The 14,722-nt window shown below is 47.1% G+C and overlaps 1 long non-coding RNA gene across 1 annotated transcript in view; it reads right to left on the reverse strand.

Annotated features, from left to right (window-relative positions):
- Positions 1–14,722, reverse strand: part of LOC123378858 — a 28,164-nt gene extending 13,442 nt beyond the window's left edge. The window contains exon 1 of the long non-coding RNA XR_006582767.1: positions 14,405–14,722. This is a non-coding gene — a long non-coding RNA (uncharacterized LOC123378858). The remainder of the gene's footprint in view (positions 1–14,404) is intronic.

Genomic DNA, 14,722 nt, shown 5'->3' on the forward strand with positions numbered 1-14,722 from the left:
TGCTCTGGCAGCAGTTTAACACCCTGAGCCCACCCCTGGAACCCAGGCCAGTCTCCAGAAGCAGATCCCGGAGTTTTTCTGGCCTCCAGAGGTCTCTTCCAACCCTAATATTCTTTGATTCTATGATTCTACTATGCAGGTAGTCTGGCATGGAGCTTGCTGGTGCACACCTTTCTCCACCTCCGCCAATATGACCAGCCATCAGGGCTGGCTCTGGCTTTTTTGCCACCCCAAGCAAAGAAAAAAAAAGGGGGGGGTAGGGGGTGGGGCGGGATGCCCGGAGTGACAAAGCAGGGGGAAAAAAACAAAACAAAACAAAACAAAACAAAAAGGCGCGGCTGGAGCAGCAAAGGAGGGGTGGGGGAAACGGCATGGCCGGCAAAGAAGGGGAAAAAAACAAAACAAAAAAACCCTACAGGGCAGCCGGAGCCAGGGTACAGGGGGCCTGCCTGTGCTGCAGAGTGCGCGGCCAGTCTAGTGGGAGGGAGAGGGAGGGAGCGGGGGGGGGGAGAGAGAGAAGGGGGGTGGCCAGGGCTTCAGTGGGGCACTCATCCCGCAGCCCCAACCGCCGCGCCGCCTGCCAGGAGGGTTCCGCTCCGCTCCAGTCGGCGGGGAGGGAAGGACGTGGGCTGCCCTGCCGAGTTTGCTGCAGGGTGCTCCCTTCCTCCGCCCCCTACAGGGCGGCGAGATCGGGGAACCAAAAAACCCCAAAACCTGCCGTGCCGCCCTAGGATTGGGCGGAACGCTGCCCCGTAGAATCTGCCGCCCCAAGCACGAGCTTGCTTGGCTGGTGCCTGGAGCTGGCCCTGCCAGCCAATCTTCTACCAGCACCCCCTCAGGACTGGAAGTTAGTCTTAGCAACCAGATTCTAAGTGAGTGCTGAGGGGGACACGCTCCTAGCAGAACCACTGCTATATAATCCACAGCTTAGTGTGCAAGTGGTGGAGTCCCTGTTGGTGCACTGGAGGTTGGTCCTGGCTGCACCACCAGGCTCAGAGACCTCCTGGACTACGATCAGAGGGGCTGGGTGGCCCCTGCGGTGCTCAGTTAGCATATCAGGTTGCCCACTCGGTGTGTCTCCTCTTGAATGCTTCAGGAGCTGAGGGGAGCCTTGTCTCCTGCTTCTCTTGCTTTCCTTGAGCAGGTCCTGCAGGAGCGTTGTGCCCCACCCACCCCTCAACCCTGGCTCCCCAGAACTAGTCATCAGGCCCCTGCCCTGCAAGCTTCTCCGTCTGCCCCCAAAAAGCCATCTGAGCTGTCTGCACAACATCCACCTCCAAACCGCATGCGCCCAGAGAACATCTGTATGCGCTCGTGCTTCATATCATCCACTTCCTCATTCTCATGTCCCGCCTTGACATCAAGTGGGAGGACCTATTTTCTCATTTGTTGTTCCCCATAATTAATTGGAGTCTGGACTTGGTGGTTCCTTCCTTTAGTTGGGGGGGAGGGCCTTCAGTTTGGGCAGGCCTACCCCCACCTGTCCAGTATTTCAAATAGTACACACCCTCCAGCTTCTGCAATAAAATTGGCAGGGATTCTACAGACAACAATCTTCTTCACTACGCAATCTTGATGCATCCCCAAGAGCAGGACCATCCTGTGTGCTGAATGAGGCAGGGGTCCCGTGGAAAAAATGGCATGTGATCATGTAATTAAAAACTGTATCCTAATGCATACACACAAAGTGGCCAAAGTAAGGTTGCAAATGCAAAGATCTTCCCTTCTCTAGCAACTTCCATCTACATATATCCGATGAGCTCATCCCTGTAGTATGTAGGAGACAAATACAAAGGAGATGAGAAACTTCATTGCTGAGTGAATAAAGAATCATGTCCTTTGACCTGCTCTAAGCTATACTGTGATTCTAAGAGATCAATCTTGGTGGTTGATTTCCAGAGGGAAAGACCCATGTTGCAACCTCTGCAAACATCTGTTAGGGCTTTTGGAAAGGGCCGCGGGTAGAATTCCCACAGTGATGAAGGGGGTGGAAAGGAGTTCCTGCTGAAATGATTGTCTTAACCCCTGGCTAGGATTTCATTGTGTTATTAATGACGTGTTAGGGTGCCTAAAGCCTGGGACTGGCATTTTTTTCAATTATTTAAATTCAAATAAATAAATAAATGCATTAAGTATTAAAGGAAGGTCTGCAAAACTAGCCCGTCTTGCACCCGACCTCCAATGGTGGCAGGATTCAAACTCTCCAATGGCAGCGGGGTCCACAATAGAAGGCTCTTGAGATCGCAGAGTGCTTTGTGAAGACTAGCTAATGAAGCCTCAATAAGCTGAGGAAGTTCTTTCTTATTACAGAAGAGGAAACCGAGGCAAGATCAGCTAAGTGACTTGTCAAAGGTCATGGTGAATCTGTGGCAGAGCTTTGGAACTTTGATCTCCTGACTCCTCATCCCATTCTTGAACCCTCAAGACCATCCCATGTTTATAAAACCCCCAAATCCACAGTGACTCACATATCTATCATTGTTTAGCTAAGACTCAAATCTGCAAGATGCCAAGCACTGCTGTGAGTGCTGAGTTCCCTCAGCTCCCATTGATTTCAGCAGGAGCTCAGGGTTTTCAGTAACATGCAGAAGTGAGCTTTTAGGGTATGTCTTTTATTTGTAGTCCAGTGTAAACAGCACTGAGTCTCAGAGCCAGGTTAGCTGACTCAGGCTCAAGGGGTTCTAAAATTGCAGCATAGATGTTTGGGCTTGGGCTGGAACCAAGGTGGTGAGACCCTCCCCGCTCATGGGGTCTCAGAGCCCAGACTTGAGCCCAAGCCTGAATGTCTGCATTGCAGTTCTGGAGCCCTGCAACCCCAGTCAGCTGGCCAGGGCCAGCCACTACCGTGCCACAGTTATTTTATCAAAGAGTAGATGTACCCATCGAGGCCAGTTTGAGCCAGAGGAACCACCAGCTTTGAAACAGTCAGAAATCAGCTTCTCCTGAGTCAGCTTGTGCCATCAATCCCCAATGCTGCCTGCCCGCACAGGCTCCTAGCTGGATTACTCACTACCTCTCATTCTTTCTCTTCATAAATGCCCCAAAGGCTTCTATATCCACTCCCTCCTGCCTCCCTCCCACTTATTGCTATGTCCCATCCCACTCCGATTTCTTCCTTCTGTCTCCTGCATGGATTCCCTGTTGGCTTCCCATTCCTCTCCCTTCTTCCTCTATTGACTTCATTCCCACACATTTAGGGCCTGATCCAAAGCTCTCTGAAATCAATGGGAGTCTTTCTGTGGACTTCAGTGGGCTTGGGAGCTTGACCTTATTCCCTTGTTCTTTTTGCAATCTCCTGTCCCTGTACATGCTCCTCCACAGCAGTCCCAGTGGTGTTTCCCTGAGTTTGGGGGGGGGGGAAGATAGCTCAGTGGTTTGAGCATTGGCCTGCTAAACCCAGGGTTATGAGCTCAATCCTTGAGGAGGCCACTTAAGGATCTGGGGCAAAAATCAGTACTTGGTCCTGCTAGTGAAGGAAGGGGGCTGGACTCAATGACCATTCAGGGTCCCTTCCAGTTCTATGAGATAAATATATCTCCTATTATTATTTATTAGGGTTTTGCAATGTGTGCATGAATTCTCAGGACCTTGTAAATTCCTTGCTGAGTTACTAAATTGCTACGCTGGCAGTGGAATTGCAGAAAGCCAGCAGACCTGATCATAATTTGTTTAAGGTATCTCTGCCATGCTTTTTATATGGCTATGAGTAATGATCCCTGCAAGAAAAGGTCCTTTAAAAGGAAAATCCCTCTTCCATTAAAGTGTTCTTATTGCATTCTATAACCAATGATTGCAGTCATGTGTTTAATTGTGGCTGCTGGTAGTAAGTCTGGACAGTCTGTATTTGAATCATACAAATGAATGTAAAAAAAAAACCCTGAAAAAATAGGGAAAAATTAAACATACAAGAATAATTGTGACTGAGTCATAGGAAAAACAAATTATCTAATATATATAGAGATACATTCTATCTATGCACACATGCGGAGAAAGAGAGGGAGAAGTACTGTGTATGCATCTATAATATGTATTGCTTGGAGTAGATATACATGAACAAATTATCTGAGTGGAACTATATTGAGCTCAATGTGCTGAAAGATTAAATTAGTTTGCATTTTTAGAGGCTCAAATAACATTTCCATTTGTGATCATTTTGTACACGGGGGGACAGATCGTCAGCCAGTTTAAATCCTCACAGCTCCACTGAGGACTGAAGTCAGTAGAGAGATGTCAATTTACACCAACTGAGGTCTGGCTGTGTTTTATATACTGTGTGTGTTACATATAAGCCCGATCAAGCAAACACATACAGGTGTGAATAACTTTACTCACATGAATAGCCCCATTGACTCTAATGCCACCATTCATGTGCATAAAGCTAACTTATGTGGGTGTAATGGGGAACAGTCACTATTGGGGGCACCTCCTTGTGGTTGGGCCTGAAGAGCTTTCATTGGGTCTGGTGCCCCTTTCTGTCAGTTGCTTGCACCGTAGCGCCCGCCCCTCTGGGACTCAGGGTGCTCCCTCTTCAGGACTCAGCCCTCTGGCCAAGTCACAATTCAGTCCTCCCCCTCCAAGGTGCCAAAGTCCCACAGGCGACTCCATCCCATATACAGGGCCAGGCAGTCTTCCAGTTCAACTCCAGGTCTAGTACCACTTCCCCAGTGGCTGGTGGGGGGAACCTGGGCCTGTCCACTACTCTGGGTTCCAGCGCAGGAACCCTATGCCTAGCAACCGTGATCTATTGTATCCCAAACCCGGTTGCTGTTTCCTTCCTACTTCACTTCTCTATCTCCTGGCCCATGTCTGGGTTTACCAGCCCAAGCTTCCCCCGCTTTCAGTGGCTACTGCCCCCCTCTCAGCTTCCGGCCAGACTCGGTAGTCTGGGACAGGATCTCAGGGTTTATTTTACCCCTAGAACTCCTCCTTGTCTCTTGCCAACTCCCTTCCTCTCGGGGGAGTGACTGCAGAGCTCCCGACTGCACCCACCTCCTGCCTCAACTTCTTGACTTTATTCAAGCTCTGCCTAGCTGGGCTTTATCTTCAGTTTGGCTTTACCTGGCCCTGGTTCTCCTCCCAGTGCAGCCTGAAAACACAGGCTCTGACTTATTTGTCTCAGTGGGTGCCCCTGCTCTTCCCCGAGGCCCCACCCCTGCTCTGCCCCAAAGCCCCACCCCAACTCTGCCCCTTTCCCCGAGGCCCCACTCTTGCTCTGTCTCTTCCCACCCCTGCACCTCCCGCAAGGCCCCCCTGCCTGCCCACCATTCTTCCCCCCCGCCCCCCGAGTGCCTCCTGGCCGCTGCCAAACAGCTGATTGGTGGACAAGCTGAACAGCTGTTCCTAGTGGGAGCTGAGCACCCCTTATTTTTTTTTCTGTAGAATCTATGAATGAGCCTCCCAGCCCAGGTCCACAGACTCCTGCTAGCACTCTAAAAATAGCTTGTGTAAACGGTGCTTCAATATTCTCAAGCTCACCACCCTATTGGCTTCAGAGCCCGAGCTGCCATGTCCAGCTGCAGTATAGACACGTCCTATATGGCCCCCATCACCATTATATCTGAGTTCTTTCACAATCATTAATGGATTTCATCCTCACTCCCACACTGTGAAGAAGCAAACTGCTGTCCCCATTTTACGGATGGGGAACTGAGGCACGACATAGATTAAGTCTTGCCTAAGGTCATGGTTGCAGGAGCTTTGTGGCTGAGACAGAAATTGAATGCAGAGCTCCTGAGTCTCATTCCAGTGCCTACCCATTAGATCAACAGACAAAGGGGAGAGGAGATAATATCTTTTTTTGGACCAATTTCTGTTGGTGAAAGAGACAAGCTTTCGGGCTTACACAGAGCTCTTAGATCAGCTTTCCACCCAGCCTTGATGATGCATTAAAGTAAAACTACCTTAAAACATTTTTAATGCTTCTGCAAATCACTAGAAAACAGACTTGTCTGTTAATAAATGCTTATGAAACATCCAATAGGAAATGCCTCAGTCTCTGTACTTCAGTGGGTGTTTTAATCTTGTTTAAGCAATTTTCTCAACAGGTGACTGAAAGACATAAATTATCTACAACATGACAGCAAGGGCCCATACTCGCTCAAACTACAGATGGTGTTTATATTACACATGAACATATTATACCTGCCTTTGGAGACTTGAGGAAAGAGACTATAATATTACTAACAGTAGGGCCACTTTAATGTTAAGGGGAGCTCAGACCTGAGACTTAAAGAAAACAATAAAAACTAATGGAAAATTTTTGAGAATAAATATTTGAAAAATATCTGTACTAAACTTTTAAACTGACCCCTGAGATTCCTACTGTTATCCCCCCCCCACACACACACACATACAAAGACTGCTCGACCTATAGTCGAAAATTACTTTGATTTTAGGCTGAGGGAAACAGTAACAACAAAGTACTGAAGTAAAGTTTCTGTGAAAAAAACACAGTGCATGTCTCCCTTGTGCTGCATGAAAGGGCTGTCCTTAAAGTCCTTAGAAATGTAAAGGTGTAGTATGCAGAAAAAGAAAGCATCAGATGTGCATAGGTGCACATAGCTAGGGTGACCAAGTATCCTGATTTTATAGGGACAGTCCCCATGTTTGGGTCTTTTTCTTATATAGGTTCCTATTACCCCCCCACCCCCATCCCAATTTTTCACATTTGCCGTCTGGTCACCCTACACATAGCACACCCTACAGATGGATCAAACTCTCCCCTGCTTTGCCTTCGTTCCACACCCATTGACTTCAGTGAATAAATCAGGGGTATCAGGCCTGTGACCTGATCTTTTTTCCAGGTTTAAAAATATGGGGAAACTGATAAAATAGGAAAGTTTGCTCTCAATCCTTTAGATCCAGCCTGCACCCTTAAACAATTTCTATTGGTGTGATTACAATCTCTTACAGCATTTGTTAGCAGGATGCTCATAATAATAGATCTGTCTGTAGCTCTCAATATCGGGTGCTGGGGACCTAGCAGGAGCAAAAAAATGACTTCGGTCACTCCCTTCAAACAGATCTCGAAGAGTAGCTCTGTATAGCTGTTCCTCATCCTCCAATGGCACTTGCCCATAGAGTCCTGAAGGGGTCAATCCTGTCTCTTCTTTTCCATCATGCACAGGAGACCTCTTGAAAAGGTCACGAGGAGCGAAGGGCTACACAATACTGTCAATACATGGACAACCACCAGCTCTTGTATGTATCTCCTTCCAGCAGAGGCAATCAGTGCTGTCACACAGATGTCACAGCGCCTGTGAAACTGAAGCCCATGGATAAAAAGCAGCTGGTCAAGCTGAATCTAGGAGAAAGAGGTGATGCTGGTAGTAAGACAGTGACCAAACCCTTCAGTAAGGACATCTGCCCTCATTTTATCCAGGCAATGCAAAGCCTTGGGGTACTAGCACAGTCATCACTGCTCCTGGATTCACTGATAACATAGCAAAAAACTTTCTTGCACCCTTGGCTTGCTAACAGGTGGCATCTATTCCTAGCCACACTGATATCCTCTCTAGCCTACTAGAGGGGGGACTCCTTTTACCTGGGCTGAAAGTGAAGGCCACAAGAAACTTGTGCAGGTTAAAAAGACAATAACTAAAGTGCTCAAGTAAAGTGGTAAAACCTAGGAATGGTGGCGTGCACAGTCCTTTACATTCATTTGCAATGTTACACTATTTGTGTATTAAGCACTTGCACACTTGTATTTGTATAGGTGTTGTGCACTTGTATAGGTCCATTACAAATGCTTGAGATAGATAGATCGGTAGTGGCGAGTGGTCTGAGCAGAGACCTTGGCGACAATATCTAATTCCCACTCTGATCATCTCACTTTATGGCCTATGGCAAATCATTTAACCTTTTTGCCTCCTGATTCTGACCTGTGATCTGGAAACAATCATACTTCCTTCCTCAGAGCGGTGAATTAGCTAATGTCTATAAAGTGTTTTGAAAAGCCTTTTACAAGTGCTATGTCTTGATATTCTGGACAGGCAAACAGCACGATGCTACACCGCAACTTGCCACCAAATCAAAAATGGACAATAATGCCAAACGGACACAGCATGGAGCCTGCAATACTAGATAGCAGTGCCCCAAGATCCCACAGTGACGAGTTCATTAGAAATGCACAGCTAGACTGATTAGATAGATACCGCTATGAAGTTCTGTCCTGGTGAGAGACAATGTGTGATTTTGACTTCAGACAGATACTTACAGGACAATAGCACTGGGTAACGACAATGTCAGGAGTCAAGGCCTCAGCTAGCCAGTCTGGGAGCAGGTCCTGCAGCAGACCCAGTCTCCAGGCAACCTAACAAGCACAGGTGGCCTGTAATAGGCTACCCCATTGGCTACATTGCCTGAGTGGTTGGAAGAGTCAGGAGACCAGCTTGTAAGCCCAGCAGCAGTTCAGTGGCTGCTCACAGTTTTTGCCCATGGCTGCAGTAGCTCCTGTGCATACTTGTTCCCAGCCTGTCTCCTGCTTTGTTCCAAGGTTTGACCCTGCCCTCCACCTGCCTTGCCTGACTCCAGGTAACCTAGTTCTGAGCCTGGGCTCAGAGTCTCCTGACTCCGGCTGTGACCCTTGGCTCTGGACTCTGACTCTGGTTCTGACCCTGGACTCTGACTCCAGGCTAGTTATGCATGTTCTACTCTGCTGCAGCCACTAGGTACAACCACCCATGTCCTGGTTACCGACAGCTTGAGCAGCCCAGAACACAAACAATAAGGGCATTAGAGCTGATGCAGCAAACATGAATCCTACAAAACCCAGTCTCTCTCTGATGGAGATAGTGGGCGCCTTATAGAGCTTGCAGGCCGAGGTTGCCCCCTGCAGGCACAGAATGCAGTCCTGCAAGCTCCAACTGCACCGTCTTCATCTCCAGTCCCCAGCCCCATAAGCCCAAACTCCCACTGCCTGACAAATTCGATGGGTTCCTAGATCAGGTTTGGCTCCTATTTCTGCTATGCCTACAGTTGTACCCCACTGACCAAGCTTGAGTAGGACCAATTATCAGCCTGCTTCCCGGGGAGGCCCTGGCTTGGGCATCTCTGCTCCAGGGAAAATCAAACCTACTTCTGGAACAATGTGAAGACTTCGTTTGAGCTATGGCAGTGATCTTCAATGACCCAAGTTGCGAGCAAATGACCAAAGCCACACTTCAGGTATTGTGGCAGGGACGCTAGCCAGTTGCTGAATATGCAGTGAAGTTCTGATCCTTGGTAGTAGACACTGAGTGGAACAAGGCCACCCAGTATTAACAGTTCCAGTTTGGCCTAAACCATGATATTAAAGATGAACTGGCATGGGTGAAATCCCCATCCGACCTGGATGCCTTAGTTGGCCTATGCCTCAAGATTGATGAATGCCTGACTGAATACTGCCTGGAAAATGCCTTCTGCTACCACAGGTTACTGACAGGCATTGTATTGGACTGGGGTCCCTAGTTCATCTCCTGATTCTGGTGGGAATTTCTCAGACTCCTTGGCATCAAGTCCCTCACCTGATCTGCCTGTCACCCATAGACTAATGAGCACACGGAATGGGTCCATCAAATCTGGGAGCAGTATATCTTCATGGTTTTATGAGCCAGCACCAGGATGACTGACTTCCCTTGCTGTGCTATGCCGAATTTGCATTTAGTAACGCAATCCATATCTTGACCCAAGAGAGCCCATTCTTTGCAAACTATGGCTTTCACCCCCACTTCCACCCAGACGTGCCCATGAGCGCCTCAGGACCAGCCAGCATGGATTTAGCCTCCCACCTGCCCTCTTGTAGTCCACCAAAAAAAAATAAATTATACAGTACAGTGTGGACCAAGACCACCAGGCTGTAGGGGACAAGGTGTGTCTTTCTGCCCAGAACCTTAGATCAAGCCGCCTGTCCACCAAAACTATATTATCTGTCATGGCTTGAGTCATGGGCAGCCAGATCTAGTGATCACAGCCAGAGTCCACATTCAGGATAACAGGGGATCAGAAGCAGGAGACAAACTTGAGATCAGAACCATGAGTTGGTAACCAGAGTCATACTGGGTCAGGATGCCAGGTAGATAGCTGCCTTCCTTCCTGTCTGGGAGAAAACCTGTTTCTTTCCCTTTGGTGGGTCACAGACTTAAAGTATAATATTAGTGAGTATCCATTAGTGAGTATCCTCAGTGTTAATACATACATTTCCCAAAGATATTAATCCCTAGTGTGTCACCAATTTACATATGATACCCATTTACATGCAGATTATGGCAGTAAATTGGGGTATACTGGGCTGGTAAAGTCAGCTGAAACTCACTACTACATATCAGGGAGTCCCTTGCCATCTGTCACTGGGGTGCTCTTAGGGTTACACCTTCACTCTGGCATCTGATCCTGCTTCTGACCCTGGGTTCTGACTCCTGGCTACAGATGTCTGCTCCAACCACAAAACCTGACTGCCCATGTCCCAGTTGCTGACAGACCATTCTTCTCATGCAGAAGAAAAAGGAAAACACAGTACAGATTATTCAGTTGAGAAAGAAAAACTGCAGGAACCACATGAATGTTCTCTGTGATATTTCACTGTGTGTGTGTGAGAATTATAGTCATCAAGAAATTGCCAAACTGGATTTTTTGTATAATCTTTCTGAATTGCTGTTTGGAATAACACATCTTGTACAAAGCTTTTCATTCTTTTTTCCCCCACTATTCCTGAGAGTATTTCTTCTTTTCTTTTCACTGTGATTTTTTTTTAAAAGCACCGCTATCACAAAAGCAACAACACACCAGGATTCTAGCCCTTTCTGCAGCAATGGCAGCATATCCTGCCCGGTGCTGACCTACCTCAGCAAACTGTCATATTAAGCAGTAACACGGCTACCCCTCTGATACTTGTCATATTAAGGTTACTTTTGCATTGCCTGAAATATTGCTGGTGACAATGATATAAAGCATTAGGAGATGTAACAATTTTCGACATAAAAGAGTCAAAGGAGAAAGTCGTGCTGTCATAAAGAGCTTGGGAACCCAAGTGAGAATGGAGGACTGGATGGGTCAGGTCAATTGTGTACTTACCTCTTTCAGCGCTCGGTTATCAGTCTGAAAGTGAACTAGTTTGGCAGTGAGTGGAAGTTGCTACTAGGTGACGGCTGTTTGATGACTTACTTGGTTGGGGGCGGGGGGTGGGCTGACTCCATTTCCTAAAGGGCAGTTGCCAGTTCACCACATACACCACCACTGGAACCACTGCCTTCCTTCTCGTTGTCAGTCTCAGAAGAGTGGCCAAGAATCGAATGGGCAAGGATGCAAGTGGACATGGAAATTAACAGCATCTGCCGTGGGTGTCCTTGGGGTAAAGAAATGTTTGTACTAGCCCCTTTCACTCTTAAGTTAAAACTTGTTTTCCTTCTTTTTGACTTTTGTAGGTCTCTGCCCAGCCATGTTTTCATCTCCAACCCAACCCTTCCTGCCTGCCTGAAAAAATTGTCTACTAGCCAACTAGCTTCCTTCTGTAGCTCTTGTTCTAGGGATGGGTTCCCAGAATGCAGGGGATTCCCAGCCAGGTTGCATGTTCGTGCAATGGAAATCATCTTGGCAATCCCATCACATATGGTTCTTTCAAAGGTTGCCTATCTAACTTGTGCCTAAAGTCACTTCTAGTGATCCCTGGATCCGCCCCAAATAAGGAGTGGTGGGGACATTAGTGGAACAGTATGGGGTAGTTCAGACTGCTGTTACATTGTCCTGTGTGTAAGCAGGGTCTGAATGAACTCTCCTCTGACAGCTAGTTGGGGAGGGGGAGAGACTTCAGGAGCAAACTGTATTTACATTAACACACCTATTCTGCTTAGGTATCTAGCAGATGGGAGCTGTGTAGCTACAGGTGATCAGCTTTGGTTGGAGTTGGGTTTCACATCACTTTTGAATGCAGGGGTAGTGAAATGTGATCAGCGTTGTTATCCCCATCATAAAGGGGAGCAGAATTGTGCTTAACCTGTCCCAAATGAGGGGGTCACCCTCAGCTGAAAGAAACTCATTGAGCCAGAGGCTCGAATCCCAGACCCCTGTGAAAGCAAGAGGGGTAGGGACAGGTGTCTCAACCAAGCAGTGAGTCTGGTTTAACCTATTGCTCCCCACTGTTCAAAGATAGAGCTAAATAGGCTTCATTGGGAGCCTTTTTGTTATTTTAAATGATCAGTCAGAGCTGAAATCACTTGTGGTGGGATCATGTATCTCCCCAGACTGCTAAGAGCTAAAAATCACTAAGCAGTGACAATCACTGAGAGACTGAGCTGCAGAGATCACAGCAGAGAGGCAGGTGGTAGCAGAAGGGTGGCCAGTGGGAGTGACGAGTGGCTGGCAAGGCAGCCAGCACAAGTGCTCAGATGGTGGATCAAGCTAGCTGCCTTCCTCCCGGGGTGGGAGGTGAATTCACACAGATGCACCTCTGAGCCCTGGGTCCTCACTGACCAAGGACAACCGCTGTGAGAGGTGTATGGGGAGGGAGCAGAGAGGGGCACAGGAAAAGAACCTTTGGTTGTCGAACTCAAGAACATGAGGCAGAAGGCACAGGCCCACGCACTCTGGGGTGGGTGTCCTGCTCACAGTTTTATGATTATGAATCCTGCTTGTGGCTTTTTCCCTAATTAATGTTGGGTGGCTTCCCTCCGTTCATTAAAAGTTTCTTTTCTACGCTCAGGCTCTGTGTTTGCTAGTGGGGAAGTGTTGCCTCTCAGAGGTGCCTACGGGTGGTGTGTAATTTTCCCAGGTTATTGTGGGGGGGCTCAAGCTGGTTCTGTGTTGTATTGTTGGAAAGGAACCCTTAGATATTGAGCCCGGCCCTGGTTGCTGCCGGCTCCATCTGGCAGAAGGGTCACATTTGGATAAATACAGGGCTTCAGTCTCCATTTGGAACCACATACCACAGCAATGGGAGTTATGGACCTACTAAACTAAATACCTAGATAATCAGAAAGATGGTGGGCAGAAAGACAGATGTGGGCTGCACCAATCACCAGCCGAAAGGAATCCAAGAGGAACCAGTGGTTAGGGAAAGTGATGCCAGTTCAGTTGACTCGCATACAAAGAACTCATTAGAATTTCTTTCTAACCTTTGATTTAGGTTTAATAGGTCTGTTAAACAGATGTACTGTGCAATAGGCTGCCTGAATCAAACAACCTTTTGGATGATGTGCAAAACAGGTCCTGAGCATTTATAACATTGAAGATTCCAAGGCGCTTCTCATAAGAGTTGGTGCCAAATTTCCTTTGCTATTTCAACCAGATAATACATTTCTGCTGCTTCTACTGACACCAGTCTTCTATTTCTAATAATAGTATTACACTTCTGCCAAGCAACAGGGGAATACTGGATGTCAGTGACCCAGCTGCTTTATTTACACACATACACCAGTCTTGGAACAGAGACCGTCACTGACAGAATGCATGCAATCTCCTATTCCACACGTTTCAACCCACACACCAACGTCCAGTTCGCTAGGAAGCTGCTCTGTCCCAAGAACTTCTCAACCTTATTCTTTATATTTGGAGAGCAAACTGCCATCTGCCACACTTCCCACATAAGACCACTACAGCTTTTCTTCAAAGACTAAAAGTTTGCTCGCATGCTAAGAGAAAGAATTTGTAAGACATGTAGATAGATAGATAGATAGATATAACAGTGCTGCCTGTTGGCTCCTCCCATAACAATATTCCTCTTCACTTTCTGCCTTACACAGTTAGAAATATTGCTGTGCACCACTAAATGTCTTCCACATTCTGTTATGGAAAGTGGCAGCATTTAAGTGGTGGGTAAATGAACAACAGATAAATGTGTGTGGAAGAAGTTGTTAGCTAAGAAAAACCCATGGATAACAGCTGAAAGTGTGGAAGAAAGAAGAAAAATAAAAGCACAAAGACCAACAACAGAAAAAGAGGAATACCGAAGACTAAATAAAACTGTAAAGAATAAAGGCAGATTTACAAAGTCTGAATGAGAAATGCAAACAAGTTAAACAGTTAGATAAAGAGAACAAAGTGAGATGTGTCACAAGATACGAGACTTTAATAACAGAAGAAAGGTGATCAATATGACCCTTAAGAACAAAAATGGACAATATTTGACAGACCCTAAAAACAAGAATGGGAGATGGTGAGAATATCCCCAGGAACTATATGGTGATGATAAACCTGAAAAATCTAAACTATAGATCAATCAAGTAACTCCACTGTCACAAACCCATGTGCTGTGCCTCAGTTTCTCCTTCTAGCTATATAAATACCTCTCATATCAGATTTTGACTCCAAGATTCCCTTATCCAGACAGACTTTATTTATCAGTAACCAATAAGCTAACATAGAGAGATAGGCCAAAGCTTCAGTTTCAGATACTCAAGTCATCATCTTCTTCCCTCTTGTCTCTCAGACTCACCTGCTGGGCCCTTGCCCACACTGGGGTTCAGTCTCTTGTTCTGTTACTCCTCCTTAGAGCGCTAGTCTCTTTTCAGGGTCTCTCCTTCTCTTCACCAGCACCCTTTTCCTCTTCCTAGTCCCTTCCCAGGAACCAGCTCAGACTGTAGGCCTCTCCCCTCTAGGGGCAGACACCAACCTTCTTCCTGGACTTACTGACAGGAGTCTCCCACTGTCTTCCTCAGCCAGGGATTCTGAGCCATCTCTTGGGGATCTTACTGTTGACCCTACCCCTCCTTCAGGGCTTGTTCCCCCCTCCTACAGCATCTGACAGTCTTAC

Source organism: Mauremys mutica, chromosome 10 (assembly GCF_020497125.1).
Source record: "Mauremys mutica isolate MM-2020 ecotype Southern chromosome 10, ASM2049712v1, whole genome shotgun sequence".
NCBI classification, from domain to species: Eukaryota; Metazoa; Chordata; order Testudines; family Geoemydidae; genus Mauremys; species Mauremys mutica.